General features: G+C 36.7%; 1 protein-coding gene and 2 non-coding genes across 5 annotated transcripts in view; 2 read left to right on the forward strand and 1 right to left on the reverse strand.

Moving 5' to 3' along the window:
• Positions 1-24,975, reverse strand: part of LOC140743546 (frequenin-2) — a 315,634-nt gene that overhangs the window by 140,201 nt on the left and 150,458 nt on the right. The window lies entirely within an intron of this gene.
• TRNAD-GUC (transfer RNA aspartic acid (anticodon GUC)) lies at positions 19,178-19,250 on the forward strand. Its single transcript has one exon. It is a non-coding gene; the product is annotated as a tRNA-Asp (tRNA).
• Positions 24,831-24,902, forward strand: TRNAE-UUC (transfer RNA glutamic acid (anticodon UUC)). Its single transcript has one exon. It is a non-coding gene; the product is annotated as a tRNA-Glu (tRNA).

The following is a 24,975-nucleotide window of genomic DNA, read 5'->3' on the forward strand; positions in this document are numbered from 1 at the left end:
CACTTACGATGTTGCGATTGAGCAAGACAATAAATTTTATACGGGTGGGTAGTTTTGCAAATTACAACGCATGAGACCCCAATCCCGGTGTCGATTTGAAAAGAACTGACTTGTCACTCACAACGATAAGTGAATTAAATTATAATCCGAAATAGAAACCGAAATATCTACTCCTACAGTTAAAAGGATGTTTATTTTTATAGATTTTAATACATTTTGCGTCTTAACGGTTCCCGACTCGCGTTCTTCGAGTCAGCCAGGCGGGTAATACGTATTACGTATACTGGCTACATATAAATGCAATTTCATGTAAGTTGGATATTTGAAATTCTTCCAAGGATCGAGGAATACGAAGTTTATTCAAGTTAAAAATACTTCGACGTGAATCCGATACTAGTTTGACGTTGGGATTAAATTTGTATAATAAAATTTGTTTGTTTTGTTATAGAAGTGGGTTAGCTGTATCATCTATCCATATATTAGGCTTTAGCATTAGTATAGTATTAGTATTAGTATAGTATTAGTATAGTATTAGTGGTTATCGTCTTCTTCAAGACGTTAGCAGCTTATTTGCTTAGCTGTAATCGTTAATCACCTTCCTATCCCACCATCTGCTAGACCAGCCCATCATCCCTATATCAAGGGTGGTCAGCCCATCCATCGCGGCGTCAAGTCCAATCGATCGTGGCGAGCCTAAGAAAACTTCGGCGACCTTTTTTCGTCAACAATTACCAAAGATAAAACTGTATTAGATCTTAAAGATGCTTTTTTGCCCATCAATTTCTAAGAGAGAGAGAGGATGCAACGAAACAATATAATAATAAATAATATAATATGCATTTCGTAGATCGCATAGAGCTTAATTAGCGAACACTAGATCTTGGGTGCAATAAAGTGGACCACTTCTGCACTATAGATAGCTGTCGGTTTTAATTGTCGAAGGACCTCGTTTTTATGACTGAAATCACTAAAGTATCAAATAACTGTTTCTTATGATTAATAAGTAAGAAGTTTTACTTATATGTATAATCATAGTTCGTCTTTATAAGCTCGTCTCAAATCTCGGGTATCACGTAAACGAAGCAAATTAGCTGAAGATGAGCGTCTAAGGTATGACCGTGATACGAGTAATGACTAAAGTAAGAAACTTCATACAGTCCATGTCCATTTGAAGGTGGTAGAATCCTTTGTGGTCCGACTCCGGTGGCACCACCGCCACACCTATTTCCACCTAATAACAGCAATGTTAAGCGCTGCTGTGTTCCGGTTTGAAGGGTGTGGTAAGGCAGACAGACTTTTTCGAGGCGTTCCAGCTTAGTCCTCAGGGGTAGCGGCGCATCTGTGGCCGACCTCAGGTAGGAATATCTAATCCTATCTGGGGTTCATTACATATGTCCATGGGCGGCAGTAGCCACTTACCACCAGGTGGACTGCATGCTCGTCTGCTACTCCTATACTATAAAAAAAAATATATATATATTCCTATACAAGAGATACAAACTTAGTTCGTTGGAACTCGAGGAAAGATCCCATGGGAATGCTTATACTACTTGCAATGGTACAAACATTTTAGTCAACTACGCTCTATGTGAAGTAGTGATAGCGTAGTGGTTAAACACGACAATCGAGGGGTCAGAGATTCAAATCCCAAGCATGCATTTTGATTTTTTTATGTTATGGGCGTATTAGAAATTATCTGGGTGCTATTATTGCTTTAATGGTGAAGGAAAACATTGTAAGGAAATGTTTCCTTAAGAAATCGAAAAAAATATATTACACAGATATGTAAAATCTACCAATTCGCACTTGGTCAGAGCAGTAGACTATAGCCTAATCCTTCTAATTCTGAGAAGAGGATCGTGCTCAGCAGTGGGCAGTAATAGGTTGATGATGTTTGACGATGTTGGTAATATAATGTAAATTATTTGATTATAACATTGCGAGTTCTTTGGTACGGTTCCATCTGTGTCACTTTTAACATGCGTCACATTTTGTAATGTACGTTTGTTGAAAATTTCGACAAAATCGCTTTATAAGTTTAAAGATTAGCCCGCTCAAATATCCTAATATAGAATATCGCATAGAAATATTTTTACCATTTTAGTACAAATAAATTCTTGTACTTAAAAACGGGTTTTTATTTAAATTTATTTATTGTCAACTTAACGATATATTTGATCATTTTTATATTATTTAAGTTATTTTAATGTTTTATTTTCAAATTACATATTGTAACTTTTAATAAAAATAATAGGTACGAGTACTAAACGATACTTCAATATTTGAACGAAGTTTAACTGTAAGGTATAAGATATAAATGGCTGTTATCCGATATATATGCGTATCGATATAAGAGGTATAGTCCTGACCTATAGAATTCGATCAACGATCGACGAGCATGCAGTCCACCTGATGGTAAGTGGTTACTGCCAGCCCAGGGACATCTGTAATCAACCCCAGATAAGACTATATTCCTACTCGTCCGCCACAGATGCGCCGTTGCCCCTGAAGACTAAGCTGGAATGCCTCGGAAAATGTCAATAATGCACTGCCTTTGAAAACTAGTACGCTTTTCAACCACAAATATCCGAGGTAGTTACTAAGCTAAGGATATATGTTACATACACAAATATTTGGACGGATGACCAATATTTGAATGAATGGTTGTATCTACAAGTATGAAGTAAGGATCTGTGTTGTAGCTATGTGCAGCAGAGCAGAGAAGCAAAGCTACTTTACACAGCGCATCTTCCTATCCATCTTTCTCGCCTACTGCTTAGCTGTCTCCCACATCGGGGCAAAGCTCTCTCATATTAAATGCACATTTCAATACATACATTTAACGGATTGCCTTGAGATAAATATAGGTATTAAATATTACACACCGGGAAGAACGACGGCATATGTGGACTTATATCGTCGTAAAGATCAGATGTGCGGGAGGAGCATAAATTGTTCCCCCCAGGGCAAAGCCTGATAGCATCGTGCTTGGAGGACTACGGTTGTGTTCCGCCGGTGATCCCGGAGTTCTCCACAAAGTGCTGAGGACGGCTACCGGGGATGATTTAATGCGGTAAATATCCCACATATCCCATTTAAAATTCCTAAATTGAGTTATAAGATTTTCGGATAAATCCGAATAACGGATATCCCAGGAAAAGTGATTTCCGAAACTGTTAACTTTTTTTAATATCGGTACGAACAGCCCTTGCCTATTGCGGCAACATTTTTGGGATATTGAGCTGTCAGTTCACCGAATAATGGATTCGGAAAAAGTTGGAACGCTGCGTATAAATAATAAAGTTCTACAACCGCGGTTAATAACGTATCTATATTTATAAAATGTTTTTTTTTTTATCGAAAAGTTGTATTCTAAATGTCCAAAGGGGTTAATTTGAAAGGCTAAGTGTATTTATATGGAATGAAAGTTATTAGTAAGATTATTCGAAAATTGAAAACCCAATTTTCAAAGTACGTTACTAGAAAAAAGGGTTTCGAATTTAGGCCGAATTATAAATTAATTATTCCCTGCTATAACGGTGAAAGATAAAATCGTGATACCTAAACCCCTGAGACATCTATAAAAACGGGAAAGGTAACCAATTGGCCAAATTGCCAATCAATTCGCACTTGGCGAGCGGTGGGCTATGGCCTAAACCAGTGAGACGGTAATGGGTTGACGTTGACGAAAATTACATATCACAAAGATAGGTATCTATCATATATCTCTATCTTTTTAAATTAGATGATTGTAAAATTTTAACCAGACTTCTTGTCGGAGTAATCAATACATCTCTTTTTATTTATATAAACTTCTGCATAAACAACAATAAGTGTAAATGGCTGCGATCTTATTATCTTGTCAACAGGAAAATTACAACATGAACCACCACGAACGTAAAAACAAACTTTTCTAAAGTATTCCGTATTCAAGTGTGTGTCTTCGTACATAAAACAGAATCAAAAAGATCGCGATCGCAATACCGGGATCTCGAAATACCCGGATCGATCGCGTTATATGCAGGAATAATCCTGGGCGTGTATGAACGCGATTCCGCGCGGGACTATAATCCCGTGAAGTTCATAAGTAAGTGTTACCTAGTGCGCGGCTTGAACAAACTTAACTTTTGAGACAACTCTGTGATTACGGCTGAAAATGTCAATCGTCATAGCGCCACGATTATCACCATTGATAAAATTTGGTCATTTTGAAAGTTGACATCTCATGCAACGAATGAAGATAAATAAAAAAATGTTTTGTTTCAGTTAAGTCAAATATTGAAATTGTGCATTCATCATTATTCATTTGCAAAGCCACGCGAAATCTCGCGAATACCTGGACCGCGTGGAATTGCGATTTCGATCCCGCAAAAACCGGGATCGAAAATTTCTTACGGGATTGCATTCCCTATTTCGGACGTGTGGCGTAAAGATCGGTTTATAAAATACATTGGGCGGATCGAAGGCGTAAAAAGTTTTATGTTGAATACTAAGGAGGCCCGACCACACTTAGTGCGTGGAGACATCGTAAAATATATTTTATCCAGTTCGTATCCGAATTGCGATTGAACTCCTGGGGCGACCAGCTCTATGGATTATTTATATTTACATGCGATGTCTGGTCAATTTAACGGCGGCGCTTCGAGATCAAATATGTAGAAAATTTAATGCGGAAAGAGACATATTATATTGCGGACAAGCTAGGATGTGATATTATATTTCAGATGGTAAAGAAATAAACAAGCAAGCTTGCAGACAAACATGAAACGTAATGGTCAGTGGTTAGTGGCGCTAGTGGACATATGAGACCAAGAGAACAACGTGTATTATTCCCGTACTATACTATGAAAGGGTATATATACAATTTATAAATAGGTAATTTCAAATGCTTATATGAAGTGACAAATTGCAGTTTTTTTAATAATATAGGAATATCAGATGAACATAGTCGACTTGATGGTAAGAGGCTACTGCCGCACATGGAAATCCGTAAAGAACTCCAAATAAATTGACATTCTTAACTCAGTACGGCAACAGATACTCCGCTACCCTGAGGACTAAACTGGTATGCTTCGAAATGTTATGTCTCCCTTATCACACCCTTAAAAACACGAACACTGCTGTTATGAGGCAGAAATAGGCGTGGCGGTGGTGCTGCCGGTGTGTAAAGGAGACGGTTCTACCACTGTGCCGTTTCCACAGAGTTGCCAGTCTACCTTCAAAACACTAAATAATTGGCCAAGTGCAAGTCGAACTCGCACTCGAAGGGTTCCGTACCATCACCATTTTAGTATTTTTTTATTTTAAGTATTTGGTATTATAGCAGCCTCTGAAGTAAATACACTGTGAAAATTTGAACTGTCTACCCATTACGGTTCAATAGATAAAGCGAAAACGCTGAGAAATAGCGACCCCTATTTATTTTCAACTTTTTTCATTTTTTAATATTTTTTTTTTTTTTTTTTTATAATATAAGAGTAGCAGACGAGCATGCAGTCCACCTGATGGTAAGTGGCTACTGCCGCCCATGGACATCTGTAATCAACCCCAGATAGGATTAGATATTCCTACCTGAGGTCGGCCACAGATGCGCCGCTACCCCTGAGGACTAAGCTGGAACGCCTCGGAAAAGTCTGTCTCCCTTACCACACCCTTCAAACCGGAACACAGCAGCGCTTAACACTGCTGTTATTAGGTAGAAATAGGTGTGGCGGTGGTGCCGCCGGAGTCGAACCACAAAGGGTTCTACCACCTTTATATTTGTTGTTATAGCGGCCACCTTTATACTTATTCTGTAAAAATTTCAAGTGTCTATCTAATACGGTTCAGGAGATAGAGCCCTGTGACAGACGGACAGACGGACAGACGGGCAGACGAACAGACAGCGCAGTCTTAGTAATAGGGTTCCGTTTTTATCCTTTGGGTACGGAACCCCAAAAATAAGATGTTTAGTTCAACTTATTCAGTAGACTTGATGGCGCTACGTTTCTACGTGTACGAAAATCAATGTGGCGTAACGATACATGCCAAATCACAAGTATCTGTTTATTAACTTAGACTTGGTCTGGTAGAGACTGATTTTTCCATAAAAATGTCTGCGATATATTCATTCAAGGATTCAGGCATATTTTTATTTCGGTCGGTAAGTATATAAAATAGAAAAATGGCAATGACGAAGTTTTAACGTAATAAATGTCCAAGTGCTAGTCGAATTCGCACACGGAGGGTTCCGTGTTACCAAATTTTTTTATGTGTTTGTTATGGGTGCTATGACCCACAGAAGTAAATGAGATAAAGCGAAATATCTATCTGTCCGTTTGTCGCAGAGCTCTATCATTTGAATCGTAATAGACAGACCATTGTAACAACAATACAGGCCACTACTACAACAAATACTTAAAATAAAGAAACTTGAAGATGAATGGGGCTCGCCCATTTATAAACGACTTGACGGATTTACATACATGGGGTGTCGTTGGATTCGTCTAAATTGTGCGAGTGACGGCTTTTTCTTTTAATAATGCTCCTCTTATTGTTTGTCTGTTGTTTGATGTAGCTTAGAGTTTTAGAAATATTTTTGAAGTGATAACTGCGTTAGTAGTGTTGTACATTTTTTGTGATGGGTAAAAATGTTATACTCGCGTCGCACACGTGGCCAAAAATTCGTAAGACGGCAAAGCAAACTGCTAATGTCAAGATGTCATACGGTTGAAATAGAAAAAATATGTCGGTGTCGGTCATTTTTTATTTTTATATATTCAGGTTAGGTTAGTGCTCGGTACTCCCGGAATGCAACCCGTTGATTTTTTTTGAAAATTATGGTGTAATTACGAAGAGGCGGAAACTAGTTTTAATTAATTCCCCTAAACATAGAGTAAGCTAGCGCTCAGTTTTATGCGTCCAATGTCGTTTTTTGTGTACGAAATCGACATTTTTCACTCCACCGGCAGGAGGGGAGCGGCCCTACCTACCCACAGAGTAGAATGGCGTTCGTGACTCGAAAACATTACGGCCAACCTAAACATTTTTAAATTACTATTCATAGGATTAGCGGTGCATTTTCCAAGTAAATCAGAATGATAAGCATGTGTTATGTCAACATGATTTGCTTTTGGTTACGAAAGGCTTTTGTAAATAGTTATAAAATTATTTTCTAATATGCCGTTAGTTTAATGATAAGCTACCGTAGCTACTTAAAAGTAGTAATAATAATAGTTATCTTATATGGTATCTTAAGTTTTTGAATAGATAATAATTAATGTAACAATGCACTCTTTTTTTGATACCCATAACATAAGGTGTATAAAAATTGTGTCACTATCTTGAATCATCCACTATATTGGATTTTGAGCACTGTCTAAACCAACCAAGATATTCATTGTCTAAACCAACCAAGTAACCAAACAAACCGTGTATGTAAAATTGCAGCTCAATCAATTCGGTTTAAAACTCAATTGTAAGATTGACCATCACATACATACAAAGTAGCAAAGTTAAATAAAAGCTTGTAATTAACCTAAACTAAAACAAAGAGTTTACACTTTGAAACGTCAGTTCATTAACATTATGACGTCACCGATTCATCAAAGAGACGCTCTGAATCGCAGGAACTTTGAACACCACGTGCCGACTGAACAACGATGATGTATCGGAAGGTTCCTAATAACTCAGTGTTCCCATGTTCACGTTCATCTATTTCCCCGTGGAGCTAAATTGGCTATGTCGTCGCTTGATAAATGGTGTGTCGATGTGTGTATCCATTCAACGTTGAATACGGCAGTTGGACGTACCGAGTGAGATCGAGTGAACGAGGCGAGTTGAATGACTATTAGGCGACGTTTTAATACTGTAACTAGGTTTTGAATGACGCTTTGCTTAGATTAGTTCAAAATTAAGTTCAGAACAACATCTCCATATAATTCTTTTTTCATTTTATTTTTCTTTTATAACCTATATCATATTTTCTCGCAGTACACTACGAGTAGCAATGCGTTATAAATATCCGGAATTAAGAAAATTTTAATTTTATTTTTCGGTTACGATTTACGGATTACAATTTAATTGTTAGTACGAAAAATGTTTATTGTATGGAGACCACCCTACTTAAAATATTTTTAATATAATTATTAACACAATTAAGTGTCTATATTTTACTGTTCAAGAGATAGAGCGCCGTGACAGACGGACAAACAGCGAAGGCTCAATAATAGATTAATTTTACTCTTTGGGTACGGAACCCTAAAAAGCAGTAACAGCCGATAAATTGAAATAGCATGCATTAAAACTTCCATAAAACAAATGTGTTATGGAGTTTCTTTCGCCGCTTCTTCTCCATAACGAAACACTTTGCGAGGTGGCGGTAGACGTATTGTCGCTCAAAGAGTACGTAAATAATTTACTTCGAGTAAAATATTTCTCATTTGAGTTGATTTGATTTGACTTTACCAACCCATGTGGGGAACGGTCAAACGAATTTCGTTTAACGATCCACCATCCAATTTTAAATATCTAGATCAGATAAAATGTCCGACCTCATGTCTCTTTCAAATCGAACGTGTCGCTAATGGACACCTGATCCATACATTCAAAATCCCCCAGATCTAGTTCAATGATGACTGATACGTTTTACGGAGCGTTGTGAACTCGCGTTTTACTGTAAAATGTATGTTACGTTGGATAAAGTAATTGGCCTGACGTCCACAAAAATAGTCTGTTTCTATAATACAGAGCAAACGAGCTTGCAGTCCATTCTCCAATCCACGCTGATAGACATTTATATTAAATTCTAGATTAGATTTGATTCCTCTGAAGGGCTAAATTAGAACCTCGGAAAAGTATGTCTCTTCACTCCTGTCTGTGATAACCACAGTCTCCAACCAAAACACAGCAGCTTCACATTGGTGTTAGTATGCAGAAATAGGTGTGGTAATGGTGCCGCCAGAAGATTTACAAAGGGGTCTTCCCTTATTCAACGTATTTGTTTTAAACATTTATACGTAACCAATAACTATTAACTTTAACCTAGCAGTCTATACATAGGGTATACCACCTCGGCTATCCTCTGATTACTATATTAAGAATATTTTCTTTTTTCCTTCTTTTCATAGCGTTTTTTACTTAACCGGGTTTTAGTTTTTGTCCGACTGGGAAATGCAATATTTTTCGAGCTTTAATTGATTTCATGTAATTGTTATTGAGTTCTGTCCAAAAATGTTGCAGTAACCTAGGCTACATTATCTCCTTTATCAGTTAATTATTTTTTAATTTAGCACCATTTTTTTGTTTTGTACCTAATTACTAGTACGAAGTATGAGTAGTAGACAAAAGAAACATGCGTAATTGGTATTACCTGGAAAAAAACTGACATCCAAGAGGAAAAACAGAGCAATCCATAATATAATAAGAGTCATTCATTCCAATCATTAGTATCTTAAGAGTCAATAAGTTCAATCAATCACGTGGACAAGGGTCTATTGTCTTCTGACCCGCATTATTGGGTTCAATCTGAAGGTAGAACCTTCTGTAGTTCGACTCTGCTGCGACGTTAAGCGCTGCTATGTTCTTGTTTGAAGGGTGTGGACGTAATTTTTTGAGGTATTCCACCTAAGTCTACAGAGGTAGCGGCGTTGTGACCGATCTTAAATAGGAATTTAGTCTTATCTGGAGTTCCGTACATATGTCTAGGGGCGGCAATAGCCATTTACACGCCACGAACATGCAGTCCAACTGTGAGGTGATCATGTTCGTCTGCTACTCCTATATTATAAAACAAAATCAACTCAATTTCCGTTAATTTTGTACTGCAACAATACAATTGTGCAGTCTACGGCAACTTATTATCGGGGTAAACGAATGGGTTCGAGCGCCATTGCACGGGCGCTGTCAAGTAAGTGAAGCCATTGAATTCTAACTTTACATGCGGGAGTCGATACTTGTGCAGGTTCCTCGTTTCCCGTTCATTCGAATCCAGTCTGGTTGACACGATTACGGTACTGAATACACTCGTATTATATTTTGTTTCAGGAATGTTGTCGCGCAGATAATGAGTTTGTCATTGAGTCATTACTCTTCCATTGCAAAGCATTACGGGTCTTTGTTCAGATTGAGAGAAGTTTAGGTATGTAAAGTTAGATTAAGAATGGTTTAGTCCACCGCGCTGGTCAAGGGAATTCGTAGACTTCTCATATCTTTGAGAACGTTTTTTAAAGAATACTCAGGGATTTAGCTTTCCTCACGAGGTGTTCCTTTGTTGTTATAGAAATAAAGGTTAATGATAGCAAAAGCCGATAACAATCATCAAGAGCTAATGATTTGAAAATGATTTAAAACGTTTTATAGTTTTAAATTTGTTCTAATTTTCAGAATTACACTACCTTTTTTTAAATTATAAGCCACAAGTTCGAAATTTTATTTTATTAATTTATATGACGCTCCAGTTGGAATACTATAACAATACAACTTGTTAAATAACATATATAAGCGTACGAACACGAACAAGTTACCTTTTCAAGTCAACACATTCCAAAGTGCCATTTTAAAGTAATTTGAAGTGTAATATAGATGCCTCGTACGAAATGAACGTGCTCTGCTTTGCAACAATGTTCCCACTTTCAACTTGCAACGAAAATTGCTTGTTAAAATTGCAAGTTTAAATAAGTTACCGCAGTCCAAATAAGTGTAAAATAGGCACGCCGTGAGAATGTAACCGACTTTCAAAGTGTAATAGTTTTAATTAGTTTTAGATCGCAAGTATCGACAACTTTCCAACTGCTTACGAAGTATTTACATTCTAAGTTGCAACCCGAAAATGTAAAGCTTAACCCTTGCTGACCTACCGAAAAATAAGTTTTACGTTTTGTGCAAGTATTAGTGTCCCAGTGGGTATCGTTACAAGTTGAAATGCTTTGAAATCTTAATATTAAACTCGGCTCTGTTACAAAGAAAACGATGTTCATAATACCAGTCTTATCTAAAAAGATTTCTAATTGAACGACTACTGATTTACGATAGACATTTTTGGATCACTTTCTTTATTCATTCATCTCTCTGAAAAGATGTAAATCGAACCAGCAAACTCAAACATTAGCTAATCTTTAAAATCTCAAACGTCTAAGTTTGTGTCTATCCATTCCTAAACTTCTTTTCAGTTAAAAGTTCTTGTAAAATTCCGTCAACTGCTTCGGGGCAGAATTGAACTTTCTCGGGTCCCCAAGCTGGAGTACTGCGTTTCAGAAAATATGTATTTCCCGTCCGTAGCGTGGAAGAATATGCAATGCATATGAAATTTCTTGCATGCTTGAAAGTCAGTTAATACATCGTTGAAGAAAGGCAAAATATATCCTTTGATACCATAGTCGTGTGAATTTAGATAGTGCAGGCGCAGGTGCTGGTCCGATGTATAAATTGTACTCGAAAGTATTGCCTTTTAATCTTCCACCACAGCGCACGATATTCCCCTGGCATTTGGAGTTAGATATATGCTCCACTACAGGTTTAGAACTCACGGTGTGCTTTTGTTTCACGTCCACGCGTGGGGATTGAAGAAAAACGCTTTGTCAGTTCCCATTCATATGCTGTGCAGTTAAGTGGAGGAATGTAGAGGCTATGACCAATTGGTGTGAAGGTTTAACGTTGTTTTTTGACCGGTTTCCGAAGTAAGGAGTGGCGTGTAAAATTCAGCCGTTTGCTGTTACATGCGGACTCCGGTTGCTTTCCTTTTGAGATGATGGGGGTTTAGTGCGGTAAAAATCACGTAATCCTCGGTACCAGTTACCTTCTGAAGGCTTCCCCCTCAATAAGAAAAAAAAACAGTTACGCACAAAACTCCCAATAACGCGGATACCGTAGAGGTTTTGCGCTTCCATAAATATTTGCCAATACATACTGCAGCGTGCGGATCTTAACAATTCTCTTTATGAAATGAGACTTGAGGTTATTTATTAACACGGAGTTATAAGTATAAGTTGGTGGCGACGTGTGAAACAGATAAGTCTATCTTTAAACTAACAAGTTTTACACATGATCCAGGACATCACTGACGACTTTAAGTCAGGATGTAATTTAGCAGAACGTACTTAGTGTACAGTGCGAGAAGTACCGGAACAAACTTTAAGTTCGAGTCCACGATCTCTTTTGACAATTACTTAAAGAAGCTTGTGGGTAGCGACTGCACGGAGGAAGCAAATTGTACTTTACCTTTAACGTAATACCTCAGTTTGTGTGGCCAACTATTTCAATGCAACAAAGACTCAACTGTTGTGACACAAAAGGAACATTTAGACCGAATTTTCTACTGACATTCCCTCTTTATTGCGAATTTACTCGAAGACGCGCATTTTATTTTAAATGTAACAGATTTTCTGGAATAAAGTCGTTTTATTGAATTTACACTTCTTTGCGACGTTTGGGAAAATGAAGTCTTTTTACACGACAAAAGATTCTTCTCTTCTCTTTAAAGACAGATAAAAGACGACACCATGAAGTTGGCTAGTAAATATTAGCAGTTTTGCAGAATAAACATTTTTTCGAACACTCCACATGTTACGTAGCACTGCGTTACGTGATAATAATATGTCGTATCATTTTGCAATATTTTTTGTCATAGATTAATTTCTTTCGTTGATATTTACCATTGGATAGTTATACATCGTCTTTTACTGAAATGAAAAGTACATTACTGTTCTACCATAATTTTCAATATCTTTTATCTTGTAGAGGTGGTGTGGAACCCTGTATAATTGCACCATTATGTTTATCATCAAAAATAACTAATCGTATTTTAAATCAAACATTTGCATATCATAAGTAGATCTAATTAACGCATTTCATGCAACATGTGGTGTTAATAAAATATTAGCATAACGAAAACGGTTTCAATTTCAAAGCGCAAATGTTATTTTCAAAGTACCTACGGGATGTGTTTGGCAAATTTCAGCGACGCTTCAGTGCGGAGGTTTACATACCCAGTGTCATCTTTACAATCCTTCAGGGGAAGTTTGTTTACGCTACAAGACTTTGGACAAGTTTGAACGTGGGAGTAGCTTCATTTCAAAGATAAGCGTAGGCGTTTGGCCTGCGCTAAGCTGCAACGATTAAAGAGACAATGCACTGGACTTAATGATGTATTTAGATTTTACAAAGGTTTTGGGACGAAGTTGTAATGTGTGAAATGTATGCTATGAAATTCTATATTCAAGGGCGTACTGTTGATTTTTAGTTGCGATAGGGTCCACGGGGGCGCTGTATGAGCGAATTCGTAAACCTTGAACGTTTTCGAGCAAACCTCATACTAAGGGTACAGTGTCAGTTTTACAATCCTGCAGGCGGGGAAGTTTGTTTACGCTACAAGACTTTGGACAAGTCTGAACGTGGGAGTAGCTTCATGTCAAAGATAAGCGTAGGCGTTTGGCCTGCGGGCACGTTGAATACACGAACTTCTTTTAAGCTGGATCGGTTCAAGATAGAATGCACTGGAGTTAATGACGTGTTTAGATTTTACAAAGGCTTTGAGATGAAATGGCAGTGTGTAAATTTATGCTATGTACTTTTTTCAAGGGCGAATATTTACGTCTATACTGCTCATGGCCACACGTCCGACACGTCATATTAAAGTCGGCCCGAAATAATTTCGTTCTCGTGACGGTCCGGTGACGGCGGCGGTGGACAAACGCCCTTACAGTGGCGATAATCAGCGACGCTTTCATGCGTTGGTATACATAGCCAGTGTCATTTTACAATCCTTCAGGGGAAGTTTGCTTACGCTACAAGACTTTGGACAAGTTTGAACGTGAGAGTACCTTCATGTCAAAGATAAGCGTAGGCGTTTGGCCTGCGGGCACTTTGTCGTTGAATACACGAACTTCTTTTAAGCTGGAACGGTTAAATATAGAATGCACTGGAGTTAATGATGTGTTTAGATTTTACAAAGGCTTTGAGATGAAATTGTAATGTTTAAATTTATGCTATGCATTTCTGTATTCAAGGGCGCACTGTTGATTTTTAGTTCCGATACGGTCCACGGGGGCTCGTATGAGCGAATTCGTAAGCGTTAAACGTGTCCGAGCAAACGTAAAACCTCACAGGGTACAGTGTCATCTTTACAATCCTTCAGGGGAAATTTGTTTACGCTACAAGACTTTGGACAAGTTGGAACGTGGGAGTAGCTTCATGTCATAGATAAGCGTAGGCGTTTGGCCTGCGGGCACTTTGTCGTTGAATACACGAACTTCTTTTAAGCTTTAAGTTCAAGATAGAATGCACTGGAGTTAATGATGTGTTTAGATTTTACAAAGGCTTTGAGATGAAATTGCAATGTGTAAATTTATGCTATGCATTTCTGTATTCAAGGGCGTACATTTCAGTCGACGCTGCTCATGGCAACATGGCAACATCCAATAGAACCAATAGAATATTTATGTATCTATAGTATGTAAATAAAAAAAATGTACCTATACCTATGTACATATGTAAAAACCTTTACTGAAAACTCAACTTTATGTTGATACTGAGAAGTTTTTATCAATTAAATGTATTTTCCTTTTTTCGTCTCGATTCGTTCTCGATAATTTAAATACTTAGGACTTTGATCCTTCAAGTTCTCAGAGGTTCCGCGCTGTAACTGGCGCCGATCATCCCTTTGCTTTTTAAATACAGCAATAGCCCTTAACTTAGCTTAATTGACCAAATAATAACTCGGTGTCACTCTCACGGGTTTCCCGCCTGGTCAACAAAAAAATGATATATGTAATGTGCTTTTGATTCCAATAAGCGGCGCTGTGATCGAGATGTTCTATTTTTAGTAACAACATTAATGAGAGAAGTAAATGAGATTGAAACACTATTATGGTAAGTAATCAACGGAGATACAATCTCGGATTAAGTCAACATTTCTGTTTGTATAATCTTAAAGTTAAGCAGTGTTTGAAAATTCCTTAGAATCAGATTAGATTTCGATCTGATTACAGTACTCTAGCTTGGAAAAGATACAAATCGATTCATTTAGAACGAATTTACAATTCAACAAGCTTATGAATACTAAAAACTCTATTAACAGAACCTATTTGAACTTAAATTTGATAATTTTTATTAAGATTTTTTTTTAATTGTTTTGATTTATATTTGTTTTTAAGGCTCAATTAATTGAGCCTATTATTAAGTACTACAGTGATTGGCCTTTTTCAACCTTCCAATAGTGAGTTCCAAAAAAAAAATAGATTTAGGGTTTAATAGAGTAAACCACTGGTCAGCAATCACTTAGGCAATGCGGGCCCCATAGGCACATAAAGTACTGTCCGGAAGTAGTCTCTGAAATTCAAAAAAGTCGTGAAGATTAAATTGTCTTTGTTACTCGAAGTAAAAAGTAGGCAAAATGGAGAGGATAAGGCCGTTTGTCCATCTCACCGTCACCGAACCGATACCGAGAACGAGATATTTTGGGTCGATTTTAATATGACGTGACGGCGATAGTTTGTCCACTGTGACCGATATCGGTGGTTTATTTTGTTTGATGGCAGTATATAGTTCCAACGTGTTATATATTGCCAGTACATCGGCCCGTCAAAATCTTGGTGCCGGTCTAGCGGTCACGCCGATCTACTCGAAATATCGGCGGCCGGGATAACGGTGCTCGGATGACGGACGTGCGGTGTACAAGCGGCTATAGTAAATGTATGTACGTCACTTCGGCGCCGTCATTCATTATCGGTATCGGCTCGGTGACGGTGGCGGTAGACAAACGGCGTAAGAGTCCGACATACCACTTCCACTCTCCTTGGCGGGAGGGAGTCCTTATGATCTCATTCAGCATTAAAAAAAGGTTTGTTTATTACAAAATTCGCATTGAAACCACGCATAGTTAACATTGTCATTAAATGCAGTTATTTCAAAACTATACGTGCGGTTTATTCAAATTGTGGCAAATATTTAGGAAATTATGTGCAGTCAATGCTGTGGTAAAGACATTGATGGTAATTTAATTTTAACGCTAATTATCGTTAATAGTTGTGGTGACAGGGTTGGGATGTAATGTTTTGAATATAATTTAGGAGTATTACACAATTACGTGTTTTTAAAATATTATTCTCATACTATATCATACGGAGTTTAGATATAAATATGTTTTATACCACGTATTTGAGTGAAGATATAATAAAAGGTTAAAGAGATTCTTCGGGTTCATAATTCGAAGTGCTCAGGCAATAGTTTACTGTGTTAGGTAGGTGCAGATAGGTAGATTTTACATACCATTGAGATGTTATGATTTTAAACTATTATCATCACGGAATTGGGATATATTTATATGTAACGGGTACTCATGATACGCGATTTTAATTTCTAGAGAACTTCCTTGCATCTAGATTTCTCCGCGATCTTTTTCTCCACCATTTAAGTGTGCTAAGTAAGCTCTAATAAGCAGATAACTTTGAAATCAGGGTTGCGAGCCTGAGTACCTTAAACCTTAAATCCGAGTTTGTTTATAAAATCAGGAATTCGTGCCTGGGTACCGAACTTAAACAAACCATTTTAAAAATTAAATGAGACAAAAATATTATTAATATCGGCATGTACAGTCACGAGCATAAATATATGAGTATGGACAGATTAGCAAAAACATGTCATTTATAGGCAGCAAAAATATGCGATGATAACGTTGATCAAATAGTTGTGACATGTGTTATGACATGACTGTACAAAGGGTGCTTGTTGTCAATATTTAAACTTGTTTCTTTGATTTTTTTATTTGCACATATACTTTCTTAGGGTTCGTACACAAAACTGCGATGCGACGTCGCATCGCAAAAATCTGCGAGCTCCCTCGACGCATCGCAAGAACTTGCGAATTGATTCGCATCGCACAGTGGTTGTTGTTGTTGGTCACCCTGAGAGACGCTACGCCGCACGATATCGCATCGCAGCAATTCGCATCGCAATTTTCTGCGTTGCGAATTCGCATCGCGTCGTATCGCAGTTTTGTGTTCGAGCCCTTAGTAAGTTAAACTTTACCTTTGCGAACACTTTACATTACTTTACATTAATTACTTGGTTTTACCAACATGCACCAACTGAACATTAGAACGGGTTTCATAAGTGATATATGCTTAAAACTTAGTAAACTTTAGTGTAACCCAGAGAACGCTGTCATAATGTGTTGAGAGTAATGTTTGCAAACTTATGTAGGTTCGTATTTTTTTATATGTGGTGGTAAGGGGTTACTGCCGCACATGGACGTCTGTAATCAACACCAGATAGGATTAAATATTCCTACCTGAGATCGGCCATAGATGCGGCGCTAGTCCTGAGGATAAAGCTGAAGCGCCTCGAAAATGTATGTTTCCCTTATCATATCCTTCAAACTAGAACACAGCAGCGTTTAACACTGCTGTTATGACGCAGAAATAGGTGTGGCGGTGGTGCCGCCGGAGTCGAACCACAAAGGATTCTACCACCTTAACAAATATCTTTGTTGCTTTATTCTTTGGAAATCGCTTCAGCACAAACGACTTCATATATGTAATTTAACATATGAGGCGTCGTTTACTTCGTTAGACTGTAGGAGTAACTTGGGCTATATTATTTTTCTTTTAATAATGATTTTCTTACTTCCATCCAATTCACATAATGATTATGAGATTAATAATATATTTGATATGTCCTTATTTGATATGGATAAAAATTACATTTTAATGATAAAATTATTTGAGCTAAAAATAATCAAAGTTTCATTAGCGTGTAACATAGTACTTACTCAATTTCGATATTATTTCCAGTGTTATAAGATCTAACTTATCAAAACTTTCCAGCTTAGTCTTCAGGTATATTAACCAGAATTAAGTAAGTATTTAATCTTATATGGGCTTCTTTACACATGTCTATTTATGGCTGTAGCCTCTTACCACGGTGGATTGCTAGTTTATTACATCTCAATTATAAACAAAAAATGATAAATATTGATTCGGTTGATTTATTCGCCTTTCGCTCCCGATAAAGCAAGTACCCGAGAGTGTTAATAGCTAGTACGCTGCCATTAAAATCCTGAAAGCACTGTGAGTGGCTTGCACGTGTCGCATTAATTGGAGAGAGAAGGCTTAAAAAGCCATGGTAAGTATTCCCTAATGCACAGCGCATACACGATGCACGTTTTCAACTGACTTCAAAAAATTGGCCAAGTTCGAGTCGAACTCGCTTGAAAATGGGGGTTCCGTACTACTAAAACTTTCTTTTTTTATATAGCTTCAGTATTTCTTATTACGGCAACCATTGAAGAAAACGCATTGTAAAAATTTGAACTTTCTAACTATTACAGTTCAATAGATAAAGCGAGAAACGTCGAAAAATAGCGGTTTCTCTTATGGAGATTTATTTTCAACCATTTTTATTTTCAGTATTTGTTGTTAAAGTTGTAGAAAAATATGTGTCCTTTCGTTCCGTTGCTAACTACAGAATGGATATTACCTCTCAGCAAAGTATATGGAGGTTTATACCTGTATGAAAAGTTCTCTAACACCACCACACAGATGGCGCCACATTTGCGAAACCTATTGTGAAACTTCATGATTTGATTCAACTGGTTGTTACTTGGTTGGCTGCGAAACTATTTGTTCCATATAAAAATAAGTCTGCAATAATAACATTGTTTAATAAAGATTTAAAAGGGGACGTGCAAAAATTACAGAGGGCAGCACAAAACGACAAAAGAGACGCGATGCGGATTAAAAAGGAAACTTTCTTGTCATGTCAGTTTTAAACAGTTAATATGAGAAAGTTAACATTTGATAGTAATATTTAAATATTGAACATTATAAAATATATTTTCTTATGATTGTTATAATTATAAGGCCAAAAGCTTTTTGACTACGTTTCCGACTACTTATATACACATGAAGTATAAGTTATAGTATAATAGTATAATTCTTAAATAAACCAAAATGTTAAACGTGTAATGATAGTAAGAATATTATCCGGATTAAATTATTAAAATATTGATGCGAAACGACAAAAATAACGTACTTTACATAAAAATACCAAAATAATTCAAAACTTGATATTATGAATCGTAAAAGCGTACTATGCTTTTAGACGTATAAATATATAAAATAGTATTTTTGTTTATTGTGATATAAATATTTTAATTATGTACTCTCATTGTAATATGATGCTTAATTTACTCGTAGCAATCATATCTCGTATGGTCTAGTGGTTAGGACACCTGGTAGTCATTCCAGGAGGCTCGGGTTCGAATCCCGGTACGGGAATTGTTTACAAGGAAGTGGTGGCTTTTTTATATTTTCGATAATTATATTTTTGTTGTTTTAATTGAATTTTAATGTCTACATTACTTATTTATCAGTTTATGAATTTGTTTAAGTTATTGGTTGGACTTCCTGGATTATTAAGTTTCATTCATAAGGAGTTTTATTAAAATGGAGTCACCGAACTGGTCAAAGATTGATATAAACCAGTGAATAAATTTAGTTTGCCATATATCATTTCTTTCCACAGATTTTTTATAATATAGGAGTAGCAGACGAGCATGCAGTCCACCTGATGGCAAGTCTACCGCCGCCCATGGACATCTGTAATCAAGCCTAGATACGATTAGATATTACTACCTGAGGTCGACCACAGATGCGACGCTATCCTTGAGGACTAAACTAGAATGCCTCGGAAAAGAATGTCCTTTACCACACCCTTCAAACTTCAAACCAGAACACAGCAGCGCTTAACACTATTGATAATAAGCAGAAATAGGTGGGGCGGTGGTGCCGCCGGAGTCGAACCACAAAGGACGCAGGGTAAAAAATTGTAGTAATTAAGTTTGAGCTCTCTTAAGGGGCCTATTGAATCAGATATAATAGGTTTTACGTAACTGCGATTAGCGTTTCGATTGCATTGTTAAAGTTCTAACTTCCACTCAATTAGCTTTAATATTTCATTATTAGCCCTTCCCATAATAAAAGCGTAAGGAACTCGTAGCTCTGTATGAGGATAACCTTATTTTAATTATATTAGGTTTTTTTTATCATAATTTGCTAAGTGTATGAAATAATAATATTAAAAAGTAGGTTATCGATGATTTAACTCCAATTACAGTATGATGATAACAATTAACAATTTTAAAATATCTATTTCAAGGCTTATGTAGGTGGTTTTATTTTCGGCATAAAAATGGATTTTAGAATGACTGTGATAAAAAGATCCCGAATTGCGACATTCAAAGTGTGGAAAATAAATCCTCCTTACGGATTTGAACGATAAATAACGTTTATACAAAGATGGTTAAAAAAAATAATTTTCAAAGAACCATATTGAGTTATTTATCTTTTCTACGATATTTATACATACGTAGAACAGGAACGGATTATCCTGAGAGGATCGTTTCAGGCACTTCTCCACGTAAAACAGTAATAGCCTAGTGGTTAAAAACTGATTTTGAAACCCAGAATTTCACTTCTGATTTTTCAAAGTTATGTATGCACTAGAAATTCATAATAATATACGATCCTCAACGGATTTTATTTCTTATCAAATATACTGAATTTGATAAAGCGTAAAAATATGTAATATACACACTGAAATCATATTTTAATATCTGTCTTTCCTTATCATTCAGAGGGGAGACTTGTGTCCAGCAGTGGGATAAAAATGAGTTGCAAACAACTTATTATTAGAGAAAATAGTTAACTTTTAATTATAAAGCGCTGTAGTACAAATATCAATTTAAGTTAAATAAAAAACATAGTAAAATAGGAGAGCTTTTGTAAGTACAAGATAAATTGTAGAGACAATAGGGCCAATTAAATTAACATCTACATTGGAAAGATAAATAAAACATGAGAGCTGACGAGTGGCAATTAGAGTTTGGGTATTTTGATCTCGGGTTTGCCGACATGGACGGTTTTCTTGAAAAGGAAATGTGATTAAGGTGCTCTTGATCGAGCGCGCTTGAGACTGATTATTTTAGACTTAATTCATCATCATTATCATCAACCCATTACGCCCCAATGCTGGGCACGGGTCTCCTCTCAGAATGAGAAGGATTAGGCAATAGTTCACCGCGCCGGGTGTAGGAAAATAATGGGTTGATGATGATGATGATGATGATGCTATACAGGTGGCAGAAACATGTGTGGTTTGCCTCTGGTAGCACCACCGTCGCACCTATTTCTGTCCTATAACAGTAGTGTTAAGCTCTAGTGCTAAGTTCTGGTTCGAAAGATCTGGTAAAGGAGACATACTTTTTTAAACATTCCAGCTTAGTTTTCAGGGGTAGCGGGATACCTGTGACCATCTTTAGTTGATTACAGATGTACATGAAAGACAGTAGCCACTACCTGTCAGGTAGGCTATAAGCTGACAGGTAGTGGCTGTCATCCTTCCTGCTACTTCCTTTATATAACAAAAAAATATGATTCTCAAATCTATAGAAGTACTGTATGTACTTTGTAGGATCGCCTCATAAATTTTGACGTAATTTATTTAACGCGAAATATTTTATATGCATGCATACATTGAAAAGACAGGTGTATTGAAAATGTCTATTCAATTCATTGAACAAACGAATTCAATATCTTCAAAGGACGCTTACAGTATATTTTATTTCGATGAAGCTTAATATTATTCCGTATCTCCGTATGAATTAGTCGCCAACATTTCTTCTTTTTCGTTTTTTCTATTTTTAAGTATTCTGTACGTGATAGCCAACTGGTTAAGAAACTCTGCGTCTAGTTCGAGGGGCCGAGGTACAAAATCCAGGCACGTTAATAGAAATTAATTATCACTTGCTTAAAAGATGAGGAAATCTGCATACTTCAGTAGTCTAAAAAAAAGTTTTGTAAGATATGTGAAGTCTACCACTATACACACTTTGCTAGCGCGGTGGACTATGGCCTAATCTTTCTCAATCAAAGAGGATACCCCAGCGGTGGGACAGTAATGGGTTGATGATAAGTTGATGATGACAAAGAATTTATTTTGTATTGATCCCATTCAGAATTTGGAATGGTATCAATTAACAGAATTTCCCAATTAGTGTGCGCAGCAGTTAATTACAGATGCACAATATCTGATTTTGTGCGTGGTATTTACTCATTTAAAATGAGCCGATACCGAAATCACGTTCGGACAAAATGTAATTATTACTATGAAACCATCACGTACACATGCCATCCATGCATCCATCAGCCTTTTAGGGTCCAGATTAGTCCAGTCTTTTAGTTTGAATCCAGCGGTTCATCATCCACCTGTACTCTCTGGGGCGACCTGTAGGTACTCATTTCGCCTAAACATGGTCGCCACTCAAGGCCTTTCTCCCCCATCTATCATGGGTTCATCATGAGCTATAATCTATGAGCGGTGTGACCAGCCCATTGTTACTTCAGCTTGCAATTATATGAGCTATGTCGGTAAGCTTAGTTCGTCTACGGATTTCATCATCGTGAATAAAATACCTAGCTCTCTTCGTAGCACACTGAGCGACGACGTATGCATTACTTACAAACATAAATTATTCGTATTTATATCTACATACTTAATCGATTGTAATGGTTTTCACATAAATTGGTCTACTGTCTAGGGAGTAAAAATACTTTAATTAATGTATCTTTCCGGTATCTAATATGCCTACCAATTCACACTTGGCCAGCATGGTAGACTTTGACCTCATCCTCTCTCCCTCTGCAAAAGGACTGTAAGGTTAAGGTCGAATTAAATATTGCATCAATATTATAAAAAGTTAAAATCGACATACATATTTCGGTTACCAGTTTTTATCACGTCTACGAATTTGGCAAGCGTCTAACTTGCAAGTTCTTTGTTTCAGTTTCGACGTCAGGAAGAGGAAACGCTGGAACGTCGGAAGCTAAAGTTTTAAGTTACCGCCGGCACGCAAGCCAAGACCCGACCACACTGTCCACAGTAATTACACGGAGCCGGCGAGCTAAGTCACTTTATATTGAAAACTCCTTCGTAACACTTCCAAGTGGTTTACGTAGCGAGCTAACTTCGTAAATGCGCTAAAGAAAAATAGAAACAGTTAAGGCTGATCAAAATCAGGACGTTGAGGTTGCGTTCGTTACGTTTTCGGGTTTCCTATGTAGAAACTAAATAACGGAATTGTATAATTTCTTGTGTATCTTTCATAACAATCGTGTTGAACTTTAATTGACCTAGTGATTCGGACTCGCACACCGTTCGCACCGAATTACCGATTTTTAATTTATTTTTCATTTTTAGTACTTGTTATCAAAGCAGCCGTAGAAGTAAATGCATTGTCAAAATTTGACCTATCTACCTATTACGTTACAATTGATAAGGCGAAAGACGTCAAAGAATAGTGGTTTCTTGTATGGCGACCCCCATATATTCTAAAGATATTTTTATTTTTAGTATTAACTGTTGTTATACTGGCCACTGTTATACATCCTCTGTAAAAGAGTCAAGTTTGTTTCTATGTATTTGGGTTCTTGAGATAGAGACCCGTGACAGACCGATAGATAGCGGAGGCATAGTAATAGGGTTACTTTTTTATCTTTGGGGTACGGAACCCTAAAAACACATTTTGTAATTTAATGCCTATATAAAAGCTCTCTAGTTTGGAGATGCAATCCTGAGTAAAATCAGGTCAAGTTCATTATAAAATGCGTTGTCATCAGTACTGAACCAACGCGTACAAATTTATTTCCGTAGGATGAAAGGAAGTGGTTCAAATTCAGCTTATAAGATGTAATCTAGGGAGACGAGCTAGCTTTAATTGTAAAATTAGCTTTTAGACAGAGGTTTTATATCTTTCCCTCTGAAACTTTCTTTCGGGATGAAAGGCACCCTATGTTCCATTCTACCCTTACTTTTTACAGTTTTACAAAATTGACTGGTTTTGTTTTTGTTTACGTATGTATTTCCCATAATATTCCAATCAATTCTGATACAATCCGCTAGGGGCGCTGATTGGAAATGTAAGGGCAAATACGTAAACAAATACCAAAACAGTAATTTTTGTTAAAACATAAAAGACTCATACTAAGGGTACTGAACCCCTGACAACGTTAGTACAAGCATGACAATTGCTTATATAGTTAATGTGTTAAAAGGAAACAAACAAACTCACATTCGCATTTATTATTAATAATAATAGACTTTTTTAAACAAACTTTTATTTGATTTCTCTAAGAAAGAAAATTAACTTTAAATTAAACTAAACCTTTCTATTACATTAACACAATTTTATTTATATAAAACCCCGTCCCGAGATTATTTTTTATTATTATTATTTTAAATTGCTTATATCAACAATAATAATATAGTTGTTTTCATAGTCACGTTAGCAATTTGGATCAGAGTCCTCGTTAAAACGAACCAAACGAGCCAAGACTCGAAAGGCTTGCATCATTTAATTAATGAGTTCCCATGGTCACCTTCCAGCTCCATTATCAGACTCTAGATATAATCTAAGATTAGAGTGCTTGTCAAAAGGAATCAAACGAGCCCAAATTCAATATGGTTTCGTTATTTTATCACAAAATCCTTATGGGCATCTTCAGGCTCTATCATCAGATCAGCATGTCATAATAATATTGCATTGTCACCTTATTAAGAAGTATGCAAAAGTTCAGCTCAATTGGATGCCGAGAAGTGGGTTCAATTTGCCGCAAAATTCTATTACAGACAGGCACCGGAACATGAGGAAGGAATAATAAAAATCTTGTAAATATTAGTTGGAATTAGGATATACAAAACTTTATAAAACTTAATTGTTGTTCATTTTAATATAACAATATTTCAATTACATACTAACATTTCCGTTTATTATGATGCTTAAATTGCGCAGTCTACTCATATCCCGTATGGTCTAGTGGCTAGGATACCTGGCTTTCACCCAGGAGGCTCGGGTTCGATTCCCGGTACGGGAGTCAAGAGGAAGTGTAGAATATTTTTGTTTTTTTTTGTATGTTTTGTTGTTTTTTTTCTTTAATAAATTTCTAA

This window comes from Epargyreus clarus, unplaced genomic scaffold, assembly GCF_041222505.1.
Source record: "Epargyreus clarus isolate Ecla_fem2 unplaced genomic scaffold, WU_Ecla_fem_2.2 ptg000007l, whole genome shotgun sequence".
Classification (NCBI taxonomy): Eukaryota; Metazoa; Arthropoda; class Insecta; order Lepidoptera; family Hesperiidae; genus Epargyreus; species Epargyreus clarus.